The following is a 14,899-nucleotide window of genomic DNA, read 5'->3' as shown; positions in this document are numbered from 1 at the left end:
CAGTAGATGCTCCCTCTGGTTTAGTTTCCTTCCTTTTCAATAATGACTGAGCACCTTAAAACCAAGGCAAGAAATGCAATCACATTGATTAATTAGATTTGGAAGAAAGTATTTAAAAGTAGTGTTTTGCTGGAGATGGAGATACAGGCTTAGTCAACTTGCCAGTGGCCTAAATCTAGGAAGGACCACCAAAGTCATAAGAATCTCAGAAACAGAAAAGATATTACTCATCATCAAGTCCAATCTCCCCTCTCATATACTGAAACCTCCTTGCAGGACCGTCCGTTAATTATTAATATCAGTGGTTAATATTTGTAGAGTGCATACCATATCTACAACATCCTGCCAGCCATCTTACACTTATTACCTTGAATCATTTTTATAAGAACCCTAGAAGGTAGGTACTATGAACACCTCACTGTGAAGAAGAGATTTGCAAATTCATGTAGTCAAAATCCAGTCTCTTGCCTCCTAATGAATTTTTGGTGGTCACATGGAATTTTGGTGAAATAATTAAAAACCTAAAATTTGTATTTGTAGAGCAGAGCATTCAAAATGTCCTTAAAATTTCTAAATAATTTAAGGTATTTCTTCATTGTAAAGGTTGCTTTACTTTTATGGACTTTATTCTACCAATGTTAACCCTTATTTGTTAGTAGTTCCATTATTAACCGCCATGGAATGCTACAATATCTGGAGACACAGGGAGGCCCTCTGTAGTTCCTGGGGAGTGACAAAAATCACACATTAGAATTTTTTATTTTCCAAGAACAATCAACTGGTTTCAAGGTCTGGGAGTTTTGTTGTTTTTGTTGTTGTAACCAATGATAAATTCATAATGCGATGACTGGACAGTTGACAGAGAAGCACTGAAGTGCAGTGGAAAGTGTGAGGGGTTTTGCAGACAGGAAAACTCCATTCTAGTTGATCTGAAATAGTGCATTATGTGCACTTGAACTAGTTATTTTACTACTTTGTGACTTAATTACACTTCTAAAAAATGGAAGCTTGGCTAGACTGTCACTAACATCCTTTCAAGTTTGACCAGACTCTCTGGGCAGACCAGATTCTCTGAAATATGGCCTAGATTCCATGCGAATTGTCACTTTGGCAACACAGCCTGGTGCTTAGAAAGAGCTCAGGGCATTCAGAAGGATTCAATTTTTTTTTTTTTTTTTTTTTTTTTTTTTAGTTTTTTTACTTGATTTTATTTATTTATTTATTTATTTTTGGCTGTGTTGGGTCTTCGGTTCGTGCGAGGGCTTTCTCCAGTTGCGGCAAGCGGGGGCCACTCTTCATCGCGGTGCGGGGACCGCTCTTCATCGCGGTGCGCAGGCCTTTCTCTATCGCGGCCCCTCCCGTCGCGGGGCACAGGCTCCAGACGCGCAGGCTCAGCAATTGTGGCTCACGGGCCCAGCTGCTCCGTGGCATGTGGGATCTTCCCAGACCAGGGCTCGAACCCGTGTCCCCTGCATTAGCAGGCAGATTCTCAACCACTGCGCCACCAGGGAAGCCCAGAAGGATTCAATTTTATATTTCACAGATGGAAACTAATTGAAATTCTGTAGGTAGATTAAGTGTAACAACAAAGGTTTACATAGACCTGTAGCAGACCCTTAGCTGAGAACGGCTGCAATTTGTCGACAGCACTGAGCATGTTGCAGTGAGATCAGTAATCACCTGTTTTTCTTCGGGAAAGTCATCACTGAAAGCAGAGTTTTGCTGGGTCAAGGACACCAGGCTGCTTATTTTGGGATGGATCATGCTCAGGACTTTGAAAACTGGAAGCACTTTTCCAATTCTGCACTAATAGATGTTTAACTTGATTCAGTGCAGAAGCAATAGTCTCAGAAGGAAAGTGTGTTCATCAGCCAGATCTCACTGTGCCCTGTGATTTTGAAGACAGGGTCAGTTTCAGCCTCTTTGTCCCCATCTTCAGCGCATTCTTTTCTAACGGTTTCTTCCCCAAAGTGTGAAGCACACAAATGGTCTACCTTTTGTAGCTCCCTTTCATGGCTCTTCTCTCTTTTGTGGCATCTTATGGGAACTGTCTCCTGCTTACTTATGTTTATGTATTTGAATTTATCCCTGCTTGTATCTATTCCTGTCTGCTAAGTTCCAGTTCTATGACTTTTACCCCAAGCAGTCAACCTGAACCTGCTTGCTCTCTCAATGGTGAAAAATGACCAACTAGTTATCAAGATCAATTCTATTCTAATTATTTATTGATCACTTGTGTTGTGCTCTGACCCATGCTTGAAGCTGGGGTTTTTGAACGATGCAGTTACGTCCCTCCATTTCCTCCATTGAACTGGCAAGCTACTGGAGGAATAGACAGATAAACTATGCTTTATTTCAGTGAAACTGACTGGTATTATAGAACAGAGCTTCTCAAACTGTCTGTGGTGGAGGATCAATTCGTTTTGTTTTGTTTCCCCAATCTGTGGTACACAGATGCATTTGTAAAATATAAAATAGTACTTATGGATGTTGTGACAGTATCAAATTGCCACCATAGTTACTAAATGCTTATGCTCAATTTCTGTATTTTATCCTTGCAAATGGGCAACTACCAGTTTGCAAAACAGCCTTTACCCCGCAGACTACAATTTGGGTAGCACTTAGTTAAAAAATGAAAATAAATGCTGTTGGAACACAGATGAGTATGCAGTTCATCCTGGCTGGGGCATGAGAGCAATCTCATAGAGTCACACTGGGACCCACGTTTTAGTTCTCTTCTTCCTCCACCTTTGTTTTTGGAAGGCTAACAAGTACCTCCATCTTACAAGTCTAGTTTCCCTTTACTTCTATTAGATTTACTAGATCTGGTCACCTCCACCCTTCAAATCACACTTCTGCCTTTCATTTACAGCATTTTTTCCTTCTGCCCCTTATCCAATAAGGGCCTGTTCCTCAGCAGTGTGCTATCTTTATGCTCTACGTTTACCCCCTCTCATGCTTCTTCAGAGCCTGTCTTGACTGGGCAGTAAAAGCTCACCACACAAAGGCAGACAGAGCTTTGAACACACCTTTCTTCTGTTATGCCCCTATAACGTCTCATTCCTGCACTGCCCCTCAAGGCCTCTGTGATCTAATTCCCATCTAATTTTCAGTTGTTTTCATCACAACTACCTAATCATGTTTGCAACCCTGCATCAAAGCTGAATTATTTACTGGTTTTCAACGGGTCCTAGAAGTATACATCTTCATGCCTTCAATCATGCTTTATTTCCCTTCCGCCTTAAAGTTCTCCCCACCCTTCACTATTCCCTAGTGGTCCCACCTGCCCCACCAGACCATCTCCACAAAAAAGAGCTATTCCTCAATGCCCACCTTGAATCCCATGCCTATCATGAAATCTCCAGAGATTGTACTACAGCTGGAATAATCACTCAATCTGCAGTTTCCTAATGTATTCCATTTTGCCTCTCTTCTGACACTTGAGACTGTCTGTCTCAAAACATGGTGATTTGTAGGCAATTATCCACCATCCATGCAAGTTCTCTCAGGTCAGAATTGATGCCTTGTTCACTCTCTAGTAGGTACCTACTACTGTGCCTTGGTTTGCCGCTGTGTCAATAATTTACTTATTCATTTGCTTATATAGAATTTTCTGAACCTACTATGTGCTGGCCATTCCTTCCCAGCCTTCCACAAACTCACAGTGCATCAGGACAAAGCAGATACAGGTAATTATCAAGCTGTTTGGTAAGTACAAAGAGAGTGTTTTGCACTGGACACAGCAGATGGAGAGAGGATGTCTAGCTCAGAATAAAAGTAAGAACAATATCCAGGGAGTCATTCTTTAGGAGGTGCCAATAGAGATGAGAGTAAAAAAGATAAGCAAGCCCAAGAGAGGCATGCGGACAGCCTGGACAAAGGTTGTAAGGCAGGAAACCACCACATGGTGCACACAGGAGGTATAGACAGGCCAAATCGATAGAGAATAAAGTGTGAGAGAGAGGGGTGGCTACTCAGGAAGGGGACACATATAATTCACAAGTGTCAAGAAGCAAAACACTTCTTGCAAACAAGATAGTTTGATAAGCAAACATAAACACCAACAATATTAAAAAGTAAATGAGGGGCTTCCCTGGTGGCGCAGTGGTTGGGAGTCCGCCTGCCAATGCAGGGGACACGGGTTCGGGCCCTGGTCCGGGAAGATCCCACGTGCCGCAGAGCGGCTGGGCCCGTGAGCCACAATTGCTGAGCCTGCGCGTCTGGAGCCTGTGCTCCGCGGCAAAAGAGGCCGCGATAGTGAGAGGCCCGCGCACTGCGATGAGGAGTGGCCCCCACTTGCCGCAACTAGAGAAAGCCCTCGCACAGAAACGAAGACCCAACACAGCCATAAATAAATAAATAAATAAAATTAAAAAAAAAAAAAAAGTAAATGAGGAATGATCTTTAATGCTAATATTCAAAAGGCTGATTTGACAGATGGGTACTTTATACCTATCTGATTTTTTTTCCCTTTTGATTTTGCTCCTTGACACAATTTCGAGTGTCTAACTGTGGTTTCATCTCTCAGATATCTTTGTATACTCACAGGCATCTGAGGGCTACTCAATGGGTATGGTTAAGAGTCATTTAACCAACCATTATTTCAAATAAAGCAGTCTAGCAACTGAACTGGATTGAATTAAGTCCCACCAAAATTCATGTCCTGGACTTAAGAATGTGATCTTATTTGGAAATAGGGTCTTTGCAGATGAAATTAGTTAAGATGAACTCATATTGGATGAGAATGGGCCCCAAATCTATCTGGTGTCCTTATATGGAGAAGATTTGAAGACAGAGAGATGAACACACAGAGAGAGAAAATGGCCAGGTGAAGATGGAAGCAGAAATCGGGGTGATGCAGCCACAAGCCAAGAAATGCCAAGGATTTCCAACGACCACCAGAAGCTAGGAAGCAATGGGAGAGCTCTCCCCTGGAGACTTCAGAGAGACCATGACCCTGCTGACACCTTGATTTCAGATTTAGACTGTGAAATGATACATTTTTATAGTTTTAGGCCACCCAGTTTGTGGTCATTTGTTCAGCAGCCCTAGGAAACTAATATAGCAACGTAAATAGATCAGGCGTATACACTCTCCTTCTTAATTTGGCCTAATCATCTCAGAAATGTCTTATCCCTTACTGTCCTAGACAACTTAATTTCCACAGAGTGTTCTGCTGAATTTCGCAAATCGGAGGCATTGACCAGATTCTCTTAAAGGTCTATGAATTTATTCTTGTTCTCCTAATGCATTAAAATTAGGTAAATGAATCTCATTTAATTTTAAAGAAACTTGAACTTCATCACATTTTCCATGTACAAAACTTTTAAGCTCTCTCTATAGATATATCTTCCTCACATAAAGTAGTTCCAGATTCAGTGCATATTTGTTAAATTTTGTCCAAAGTGCTGTTTCCAAGGCATGTTGCTTAACTAATCAAGAAATGCTACTTGTGTAGGAAAAATATCCAAGTCTGTGCATATGTATGATATATATTTTACTAGTGTATAAACTTTGGTAAAGATGAAGGGTCTAAGGTTCCAACATTTCTTGGAAGTGTGTCTCAATATTGAGTTGGCTCTTTGGTGAAAAACAGATTGTTATTACTCCTCTTTCTGATAATGATAGGCAACCATTGAGTTCTGCTCAAAGGGCCAACCACATGTATTTACAGGAAGATTTGCGATAATTACACTTCTCTTTAGATGTTTCTGCCCAGTCTTGAGAACGCCACTTTAGCATTAATTTCATTTGACAAAGGTGGGAAGCCATTTGTCAGGAGGTGAGGGAAAGGGTGTCATGGCACTTAAGCTGCAATAACATCAATAATTTGTGGAAGCTCAGGTCTATTTATCTCTAACATTCAAACCCTGATCACAGATGCCTGACTTTCCCAATTGTGGTCAATGTCAAGACACAGATAAGTGCATGCACTCAATCAGAGGAAGGAAGGAAGCTGCCTTATACACAAGGGCACACATCAAGAATACAAGCAGGTAATAATGCTTTCCTCACTGAGGTGAAATTACCTGTTCTTTACCCCAATGCTTGCATTTGACAAGGGAACCTTGATTCACGGTTGTTGATAAATTGCTGGGTAGAAAGAACACCTCTGTGCTCAGACCCTGTCGTCTGTTGGAGACACTGTTTTTGTTCTTTCTCCTGGCAAGCGGAGGTACAGATTTCCCAGCAAAAGCTTTAACTTCAGTGGCGTAAAGCAGCAGTGTCGCTCCGAGGAAGGTGCTGTGCACACAGAAGAGCAATGCAATACACTTGTTGAATTACAAAATTGGACTTGTGCATAATGTCTTAATGAAGACATGATATTTTAACCTGTTTATAAAATAGTTCTTTATCAATGACTATATTATAGATAAAGAAGGAAGAAGTTAATAAAAAGAATTGGATAACAATTGGTTATAACAACTAGCTACTGGGAATGTGTCTAATAGGCAATATATATGTAAACTTAAGGATTATTTCTTATATATGTGTTAGCATATGGTATTTGTTTTTCTCTTTCTGACTTACTCCACTCTGTATGACAGAGAAAAAAAAAGAAAAGAAAAAGAAAAAAAAGTTTCTTTTATGGAAGAGTAATATTCCATTGTATATATGTGCCACATCTTCTTTATCCATGCTAACACATATATGTATGGAATCCCAAAAAAATAAATGGTTCTGAAGAACCTAGGGGCAGGAGAGGAATAAAGACGCAGACGTAGAGAATGGACTTGAGGACACAGGGAGGGAGAAGGGTAAGCTGGGACAAACTGAGAGAGTGGCATGGACATATATACACTACCAAATGTAAAATAGATAGCTAGTGGGAAGCAGCTGCATAGCACAGGGAGATCAGCTTGGTGCTTTCTGACCACCTAGAGGGGTGGGATAGGGAGAGTGGGAGGGAGACACAAGAGGGAGTAGATATGGGGATATATGTATATGTATAGCTGATTCACTTTGTTATAAAGCAGAAACTAACATACCATTGTAAAGCAATTATACTCCAATAAAAATGTTAAAAAAAAAGAATTATCTCTTATATATCACTCAATAGTTTTTATGTCTATTTATTAGGAATGAAATATAACATTTAATAAATTATTACTGAGAACCTACTATACGTTAGACACAGCCACAGATCTGGGGTTTAATTCACTGTTGAAGGAATAGTAGAAGAATTTAATACATTCCTTCCTTCATTTTTATATTCACTCATCCATACATTCACTCAAAAGCACTCTTAAGAGCATATATCATCTGCAAAGCACTGTGTTAAGAGTTATTCCTTGTCTTTGTGGAAACTCTCCAGTCTAGTACAGAAGGTGGATAAAAAAATAATTGTTTAAAATGCAGGGGCTTCCCCGGTGGTGCAGTGGTTGAGAATCTGCCTGCCAATGCAGGGGACACGGGTTCGAGCCCTGGTCTGGGAAGATCCCACATGCCGCGGAGCAACTAGGCCCGTGAGCCACAACTACTGAGCCTGCGCGTCTGGAGCCTGTGCTCCGGAACAAGAGAGGCCGCGATAGTGAGAGGCCCGCGCACTGCGATGAAGAGTGGCCCCCGCTTGCCGCAACTGCAGAAAGCCGTCGCACAGAAACGAAGATCCAACACAGCCAAAAATAAGTAAATAAAATAAAGAATTATAAAAAAAAAAAAAGTAAAATGCAACATGATATATATGTGTGTGTATATATGTATATACATATATATGCATATATTTATATATATAAATACATGAGGTTTAGTGATAGAGATAATGAGGTGGTGACCTTGGGAGGAATGACGTAGGGATGAGTGAAAAAGACAGGTGAGGTAGAGAGAGCTCCCTGAGGAGGAAACACTTAACCCCAAATTTGAAAGATGATTAAACATTTGCTAAAAGAACATCTAAGACAAAAGGCATTGCAGTGAGTGGCGGAAAATGTGTGACGTGAAAGAGAAAATTGTAGTAGTTTGATATCACTGATAGGAAGGTATGAGCCTAACAGGTGTGGAAAACAGAAACAGAGAGAGACAAGAGTCAAGTAAATTGAAGACAGAAAAGTGTCCCTTGAGTCTGGGATTTAGGAAGTCACTGGTAACACGAGAAAAGCCATTGCAGTGGAGTAATAGTGGGGAAACGAAGCTGGATCATAATCAGTTGTCAGACTGTCCTAGGAGGTCAGGGCTTAGCTTGTGATGCCTGAACACAGAGGGTGCCTAGTAAATATTTCCAAATTATTGAATGGATACATTCATAATATTTTAATGTAAATACAAGAAAGGAAAGAGTATAAGTTTTCAGGAAAGAGGGTCATGATTTCAGGGAGACTCGTAAGTATTTAAGTAGATTCATTGTCAGGGAAGAAGTAGAGACTCAAGATTCAGAAGAGAGAGAGGTTAATACCAGACAACAGGAGCCCAGGAGAGCTGTGGGCAGTGGGGGAGAGGGAAAGAGAAGGAATCAGAACCACTGGAGAGGGATGAGCCTTAAAGCAGAAGGAACACATTTCTTCTTAGGTCAGTCAGTTCATCAAAAAACGTGTGTAGGGCACTTGTGGGGACTGTAAGATCCCCTACAGAGTTTCACAAATGTATCCAGAATCATCCTACCCCTTGTCAACATTCTACCATATCAATCCATTGACCTTCAACCGTTTTTTTTTATGATCCACAGAAGAAACATATCTTATGCCGTGACCCCCAAAACACTCATACACACAAACACAGACACCTTACACGAAAGTTTCATAAAACTTATTCCTAACATGTACTTACACTATGTGTCATGCCCTGTGATAGATTGTCTTTTATTCCATTTTATTAAAAAATTCTGGTTAAGACCTACAATATCTATTTCACTACTGCAGGAGTTCGCAATTTTTTTTTTGTACTCTGTACACTTTTGATAGTCTGGTGGAGCCTGTGGACACCTCAGAAGAATGTTTTCTGACTATATAAAAGACACAGGTTGCAAAGAAAATTAATGCTATTACAATACAGTTATCAAAATATTAAAACAACACATTAGCTATGGGTCTAATAACTACTATAATTTCAAAATAGTGAAGAACAGAGAGAGTATTTGATATATCTTCAATTATAATGTGATATGAAACTATTTTAAAGTCTATTGGTTATGAAGTCACAGAAGCTACTACTAATAATGTGGTTTTGTTGTCTACACTTACAATTAAACAAAATGCTAAATTTCTTAGGGTTAGGGTTAATAAAAATGAAGATGGAATAGTCTTTGCATCCAGGCTCATGGACCCCCTGAATGTTCTGGCCCACCTACCCCAGGTTAAGGTCTTTTGCTAATGGTGGTTTGAGATCCAGCTCCTGGCTCTCTTTTGTATCATTTCCTACACTCTTATCCTCATACACCCTGCTCGTAGTCAGATCAATCTTCTCATTTTTTGTCATTAAACATGCTTTAATGTTTAAAGGGGGCATGCTTCTGCCTCAGGGCCTTTGAAGTTGCCATGCCCTCCTCTGTCTATAATGTTCTCCCCGGATATTCATTGCTTACTTCTTCATTGTGTTCAGGTCTCTGATCAAACGTCCCTCCTCAGAGATCCCACCCTGACTGACAGCCCTACGATAGTGCCCCCACTTCATCGCTCTCTATTCCTTTACCCTGCTCTATTTTTTTTTACAACATTCATTTATCTAGCAGTGTATCATAGAACTATTTGCTTTTTTGGCTAGTGACTCCCCTCTATAAGTTCTCTGAGGCAGGGGTTTCTTTGGTTTAAGCACATCTCAGTGACTGCCATGTAGCAAGTGCTTGGTTAATATTTGTTGAAACAAATCATCTCAACAGGCTATGATCAGTGCTTAAATGTGAGGCATATCCAGTGTTCTGGGGGTCAGAGAGGAGGGATTGCTTCTAGGAGGAGGTACTGTCTGGGTACAGTCTTGATATCATCAAAGACTGGAGGAAAGGAGAAAATTAAATACTTCATTTGGAGAGATGTTTAGGTTTCAATCTAGATAGTCCAAAGTCATGTTTAATGAAAATAAATGGCTTTCTCAGTCGTACCAAATGGCCTTTTGTATTTTCTCTCTACCCTGTAAGCTCTGCATTAATTAAGAATTTGTGTAAGAAGCAACCCAAAGTAGGCCTATAGAACTAACACACATGGAAATGTAAATATCATGTAAGGGTTTGGAAGATGAGTTCCATTGACAAAGAAGTGGGCAGGTGGGATTGGCATAGCATTTGTATTGATATAACCACATTAGTTTTCATAAGGGAAATAGATTTATTTTTTTCATTAAATGTAGTACAATGATTTTAATCCACCAAGAGGGAAATGTAACATTTGTCTTAATCTGCAACTCATTGATTCTACTGACTTTTTCCTTATTCAAAAGTTTTTTTCTCCTCATTCAAATTTTTATATTAACCAGACTTGAGATAGGCAGGGTTTTATGATGATTGAAAGAGGTTTTCAAGATAAAATGTCTGCAAGTCTTATCTGAAAATGCCAGATCCAGTAAGTTATAGTACCTGATACTAAAATCAGAAATTGACATACATTTAATTAGCCTCCAGTTAGTGAACATATATTTAATAAATGGTCATTTAGTTTGCCCTTTAAGATAGGCATTCAGGGACTTCCCTGGTGGTCCAGTGGTTAAGACACCATGCTTCTATTGCAGGGGGCATGGGCTCAAATGATCCCTGGTCGGGGAACTAAGATCCTGCATGCCGCGTGGCACGGCCGCACCCTGCCCCCCCAAAAAAGAGAAGGCATAAATAAACAATATCAAAAAAAATTTTGTTAAATCTCAAAGAAAAAGGCATTCAGTTGGTGCAAATTCTCCTCTACATTATGTCCCTTTGTCGTTCAAGAGCATCCCATAATACCATAGAGAAGATGTACATACACACTGAAATTACCTGATGTCATATACAAAACAAAAAATAATTAGTACATAATTTATTACATACTAAAAATATGGACATTCAAAGGGTCAGAAAAAGATAACAATCTTTTCACTCATTTATCCTGCCAATATTGAGATCAAAATAATGCTGTCTGCTGTGCTTGGTGCTGGAGATACAAAGGTAACAAGTTAGATGACTTTACCTTCTAACAAGGGAGTAGATAATAAATCAGTAGGTAATGAATAACTCACAAAATTAGTGAGTTCAGATACTTAGAAGTGTTATGAAGACAATAAAATAGATAATAGAATTTGGTCCACATAGATCTTCAAAATCCCTTAGAGTAAAGGCAATCTAATTTAATTCTTGGTCCTACCACTTCCTCATACTTCCAAAGTAGCTTCCTATAGAAGCAAGGAGAATTCCTACATTCCTTTACATATTCAGGCCATCTGTAGCAGACAACAGATCCCATGGAGCAAACATTACTTTTTGAAATCCAATCTCTACCAGGAAATTACTCATGCTAATAAAATTCTTCACAAGGAGGATTTCCCAGAGGTCATTCATTCATCCCCCTTTGTCTGCTGCTATTGCTTCCCAATGCCTAGCCTCAAGCCCTGTCGATTTGCCTGAGAAATACCAGGTGTGATATGATCCATTAGAAAAAGCTTCCTAGCTTCCATGTAATCCAGGAGGTGATGATTGATTAAACTGGAGAATAGGGACAGCTGGAAGCGGAGCAACTGGAGAATGAAAGGGAAGCGAGTGAATGAAAAAATCACTCCTGACGGGGTTGCCACTTCCAAAGTACCTTTCCCCCTATTCCTCACAGTGCAAGAATGCCACCTTATAGGTAGCCATCCCTTGGAACATTATTGAGACTCTTTTCCCTTAAAAATGCACATCTGCTTTAATGTAGCAATATTTCTTGTCAAGGTCTACCCTAAGGAAATAACAAGAGATGCAATCAAATATTTACCCATAAGGATGTTCAACTCATTGTTATTTATAGTATTAAAAAATTGAAAGTAAACATCTAACTAGGCCAAAATAAGGAACTGGTTAGATAAATTAATGCATATCCTCGTATGCTTATGTATGTGAAATTCTACAGAGCTATTACAAATGATATTGTATAATATTTAATGGAGGGTGTGTGTGTGTGTGTGTGTGTGTGTGTGTGTGTGTAAAAGCAGTTTACATACAGTATATGCAGTGCAATCCAAATTGTGCATATGTTCACAGAAAAGTTACTTAGCATATGTATCACCAAAAGTTAATAGTGGTAAATTGGGTAATTAAAAAAAATTTAGTTATGCTTTTCCAAAGATTTTTCAAAATTTTCTAAAACCAAAATTTTCTAAACATGAGTTAGCTTTTATAATCAGGAAAATATGTTATTTTGTCAAAGCGTCTCCTTTTGAGTGGTGAACACTTCTTGAAGAGGCCACAGGGTCATCCTCTGACACTTAAGTGGCGGGTTAGAGTCAAGTCAGAGGCTTAAGGCTGGACCTATAGGTAAAAATGGTGCAGACTAAAGGCAGAGCACAGAATGGAGCTTATAACAAACTCTGGTCTTTGCAGACAAATAAGCCAGATGGCATGTGAGGGTCTCTGTTCAGAAATAACAGGAATAAATCACAGAGGCCGTGGGAATCAGCCAGTGGGGCTTTTATTCTACTGTGAAGAAAGTCACTGTGCAGCATGTGTCACTCGCTGAGGTGGGCTGAGGCTTTGTGTGTGTGTTGCATTGTTTGGTTTCGTTTTAAGCTCAAGTAGGCCTTGAGGTACCAACTAGAATCTGCACAGGCTGAGCTCTAAGATTCCCACCATGGATTCACTATAAGATGTGGTGCAGGGCATTTAGCAACTGAAACTGTAATCTGCTTATTGATATCATGGGTGGGGTGTAAGGATGGCTTCCCTACAATCTCTCAGGGTTGTTGGAAGGGACAGAGAAATGTGAAGTGCTTTTCTCAGTATGTATTATACATCACAAATCCAAAGCAAACAACTAACCAAACAATCCTGTGTAAGAGAAAAATTGGCAATTTGTAAATACTACACTTAGGTGAGAATTGGAGCAAATATTATACTGTTTTTGAGACTCTGATATCATCTGTAAAATGGAGATAATAATAGTCACCACTTCACAGAGTGGTACAATGATTGAATGTGTCTATGTATATAAAATACTAAGCAGGGTGTCTAGCATAGGTTAGTGCTTATTGTTAGCCATTTTTATTACTATTACTGTATCAACATCAATATTATAGCCTTTACTCTCTATGAATTTGTCACTCTTCTCAGGGTGATTCATAGAAGTAGCTGGTACTTCCCTCAGATGTATTTATTCTCTGAACAAAAGTAACTGCTTCAGAATAGCGCCCACTCTTTAGAAGATAGTTTTACTCATTTATAGTGATAATCAAAAGTACAATGATGATTTAAAAATAGAGAGCCTTTGGTCATTTCAGGACCTTTCATAGAATAGTTTTGCATATGGAGCAAACAGATATTTTTACTGTTAGAGATAGAAATGATGAAAGAAATTAATGTTTCTGTGGAAATATCTTTAATTACAATTACTAAGCAAATGGCATTATGTATTAAAGCTGCAAATGATCCTGCTAAGAATGTAGGTTGGCATCCTTATAATAGGGGTCTATCCCCAATGCATCATGGAGTGGTTAGAACCTGCAAGTCTCAGGATTAGAGTGGGGCATGGAAGTCATCTGTAAGCTTATAAGAGCTTTGCATGGAAAAACTCCAGGAATTAGAAACTCTCCACCTGTAATTATTAGTTGCCTTAAATACTTTCTGCAGTACAGGAAACAACACGCAAACAAAAACAATGAAATCCATTACTTACTCTGTTCCTTCGGTAACTGGTTTAGTAAACCTGTCTGTATTTTTTTATTGTCTGAACATAGAGTCACTGATGATTACAAAATCAAAACGAAAACAAAACTCTGTTCTTTAGAGTGCTTACTGCATGAATTGCTACAGGCCTTGCTGGTTGGAGAAAATCAGTGGTCAGTTTATTAGAGAAAATTACATGTGCCAAGCCCCATAGGCAAGAATTGTAGATTTTCCTGCAGGATCACTAAATTCATTGAGATAGGGAGAGATTTAGCAAGTTGTAGCAAACATGGATGAATTGTTACTGAGACAACCACTTGCCAGAATGGCTTTCCAGACGAGGGAATAACTTTTCACTGGCTCATTTAGTTAGCTTAATATTTAATAAAAAATTCATTTTAATTTTTCATTCATTTTCCTTAATTGTGAAGACTAACAAATGCTGGCAAATAAATAGTTTCCCTTTATACCACTTTCTACCAAAAGCAGGTTGTGGATGGCTAAAGATCAAAGTCATTCCTAAAGTAGCTTCTTCATAAATTGGTTGATAATTTGAATACTTTATCTTTGCTTTTTGGATAGACGAATGTTTACTAGCCATAATGCTATATCACAGTGACAGCCTTGGTTTACACCAGTAGAAAAATGTAATTTTGGAAGAAGCCATTTGCAGTTGGCTATGAATCTATTCTATTTATAATATTGAATATAAACACACAAATCTCAGAGGAAGTGTCTTTCCAGTTGAATTCTCTATCAAACTGAGACATAGAATGTTAATTCTGCACCAGTGTTGATGAGTTCTGATTCTAAAAACATTCCTTTTAATGCATCACCAAATACTTAAGTTTGAGGTTAGTTGAAACTATTAGAATATTTTTCAACTTTTAGAATAAATGCTTTATTAAAATGCACATTTAAATGAGACACATCACTGAGACCTGATTACTTAAGTTGCTAAGTCCTCAATAACAATAATTAAAGCTTCCATCTCATTACTAATAAAATGACAAATTGAATATTGTTTATGCACTACTAAAATTAAAATTTATTTTAGAAGAAAATCTTGAATGTTACTGAATCAAAAGTCAATATAGATTGATAATTAAATCTATTTCATCTATTACATTTACTTCCAAAATAAAGAGAAAA

General features: G+C 38.8%; 1 protein-coding gene across 2 annotated transcripts in view; it reads right to left on the bottom strand.

Moving 5' to 3' along the window:
• Positions 1–14,899, bottom strand: part of KCNIP4 (potassium voltage-gated channel interacting protein 4) — a 526,085-nt gene that overhangs the window by 452,793 nt on the left and 58,393 nt on the right. The window contains exon 1 of one of the 2 annotated variants that reach the window (XM_057547214.1): positions 6,030–6,155. The exons of the other annotated variant lie outside the window; for it this stretch is intronic. The gene's annotated coding sequence lies outside the window, so the exon portion shown is untranslated. Of the gene's footprint in view, positions 1–6,029; positions 6,156–14,899 lie in introns of those variants that run through there. 2 annotated transcript variants of the gene reach the window in all.

The sequence above is a fragment of the Balaenoptera acutorostrata genome, chromosome 5 (assembly GCF_949987535.1).
Source record: "Balaenoptera acutorostrata chromosome 5, mBalAcu1.1, whole genome shotgun sequence".
NCBI lineage: Eukaryota > Metazoa > Chordata > Mammalia > Artiodactyla > Balaenopteridae > Balaenoptera > Balaenoptera acutorostrata.
This window is presented reverse-complemented; position numbering and strand designations above follow the sequence as displayed.